The sequence below is a fragment of the Babylonia areolata genome, chromosome 1 (assembly GCF_041734735.1).
Source record: "Babylonia areolata isolate BAREFJ2019XMU chromosome 1, ASM4173473v1, whole genome shotgun sequence".
In the NCBI taxonomy this organism is placed as follows: Eukaryota; Metazoa; Mollusca; class Gastropoda; order Neogastropoda; family Buccinidae; genus Babylonia; species Babylonia areolata.
The window spans coordinates 64,999,309-65,001,808 of NC_134876.1; the positions used below are offsets into that span (position 1 = coordinate 64,999,309).

Below are 2,500 nucleotides of genomic sequence, written 5' to 3' on the forward strand. Positions count from 1 at the left end.
GTGTGAGTGCGCGTGCGCCCTCGCGAGCCGTGCGTGCATGCATATATGAGTACCAGTGTGTGTGTGTGTGTGTGTGTGTGTGTGTGTGTGTGTGTGTGTGTGTAAGTGTGCACCGCGAGTGTGCGCGCGCGTGTCTGTATAATCATGTGTGTGTAACTATGTGTGTGTATGTGTGTGTTTATGCGTGCGTGCATGCGCACGCGCGTATATGTGTGTGTGTGTGTGTGTGTGTGTGTGTGTGTGTGTGCTTACGAATGTGCGTGCATGCGTGCAAGCGCACGGGGGTACATGTCAGCCTTTGTAACCTAGCTGTGTGTGGTACTGTAAGCGAGAACGGCAGCAGACTGAATTGTTCAGACCATCAATTTACAAAAACACTTCTGGAAGAGAAAACGGAGTCAAGGGAGACGATTTCTCTCGATTCCCTCCCCCCCCCCCACGTCCCCCCCAATTCCCCCCCCCCCTCGCCCCCCCCTCTCCCCCAGTCCTTCACCAAACAATAACCGATTGTCCGTGTCGTTTCAATGGGTGTTTGAATGCTTTGGAACGTGTCCCACGTAGTGTTAAGTGTGGATTCATATCATAGCCTTCTGTGCATGTAGGGTCTTTGGGGGTATATGGATATCAGACTCACCTCTGCTGTTGGTCTTTAACAATTTGTGTGTGTGTGTGTGTGTGTGTGTGTGTGTGTGTGTGTGTGTGTGTGTGTGTGTCTGTCTGTCTGTCTGTCTGTGTGTGTGTGTGTTGCTATTGTTGTTGTTATTGTTGTCGTGCGTATTCATCATTAACCCTTTCACCGCTGGTCAGTTTAGAGTACAACACTCCCTGGAGCCAGCTGCACAGAACAGATAGCGTCAAAGAATATCTGGGTAATTCCCTGTGCATGTGGTGTGTACGAAATTTGGTCTTTTCTACCACCAGAAGTTAATTAAGAGCAATGGGTTCGCGGATAACTGACCAATTATCTGGTTGCGTTTCAGCGACATCGGCGCTCTACCTGGCTGGTGGTGAAATGTGACAGTGGCGGTGTAAGGGTTAACGAATACTCCTCGACCAAAACATACAAACTGATATGATAATCTCCAGTGGCAACTCACGACGAACGCGGCTGTATTTTTGAGTGGTTCATGACTCACCACGCCACACTTCAAAACGACTTCACCACACTGTGTACACACACACACACACACACACACACACACACACTCACGCTCCAGACCTTAGTACTCATAGGTGGACTCTCTGATGCTGTAGTGGTCCAGGTCGCATTCTTGTTTTATGATGTTTCATTTTCATCCATTTGTACCATTCATTAATAAGTATTTGTCCCAATATCACTCTCTCTCTCTGTCTCTCTCTCCCTCTCTCTATGTTATACATCAGTGCTAAACGGAAGACTTGTCAAATGGGCTGAAGAAAATGATATGCTAACAGAGTCACAGGCTGGATTCAGGCGTGGCTATGCCACAACGGATCATTTTTTTTTTTTACTCTGAACGCGGTCATTAAGAAATCTTTATCAAAGAAGGGAGGTAAGCTTTACGCCTGTTTTGTTGATCTGAGAAAAGCATTTGACTCTGTGCAACGTCAGTCTTTGTTTTATATTTAGATTCAGAAAAGGTATAAAGGGGAAATTTATGGATGCTATCATTGCTATGTATAAATGTGTTACGTCTTGCGTACGTATTGAAGATAAGTTAACTGAGTTTTTTTTTATTGTCCCGTTGGCCTAAGGCAAGGTTGTATGTTAAGCCGTATAATGTTTTCGTTGTTTGTTAACGAAATTGCATCAGCAGTTGAAATCACTGGTATTCATGGAATTCAGTTTTTGCCTGATTTATTAGAGTTGTCAGTCTTCTGTTCGCGGATGATATTGTACTGCTATCTAACACTGCCGCGACTGGTCTGCAAAATCAAATTAATATTCTGAATAATGCATGTAAAACACTTTACTTGAATGTAAATACTGACAAGACTAAAGTGATGGTTTTTCGAAAAGGTGGCTTTTTGGGAAGATATGAAAAGTGGAATCTCGATGGAAATGCTCTAGAAGTAGTGAATGAATATAATTATCTAAGGTTTGTTTGTACGACAAAATGAGTATAAACAAAGGTATAGGGATTTTAGCAGCAAAAGGCAAACATGCATGCATTGACTGTATAAAATATATAACGAAGCTGAATGATATTTCCAAAGGATGTTTTTTCAAAATATTTGATGCCCAGGTACAACCCATTCTTTTGTACGCTTCTGAGATGTGGGGTCTTAACAGACTTGATAATATATGGAAAGGTTCATTCCTTTGCATGTAAACGTTTTTTGAGCATACCACTTAGAGTACCAAACAAGTTTGCATACGGCGAATTAGGACGTTATCCACTGTATATAAATAGTGCAATAAGGTGTATCAAGTACTGGTTAAGGTTGCTGAATATGAATGTGCACCGATTACCCAGACAGGCATATTTGATGTTGTTTAACCTAGACGAAAGGGGAAGAA

At 43.0% G+C, this 2,500-nt stretch overlaps 1 protein-coding gene across 1 annotated transcript in view; it reads left to right on the plus strand.

Annotated features, from left to right (window-relative positions):
- The window catches only part of LOC143285645 (uncharacterized), a 63,763-nt gene that overhangs the window by 304 nt on the left and 60,959 nt on the right, over window positions 1-2,500 (plus strand). The gene's annotated exons all lie outside the window — the stretch shown is intronic.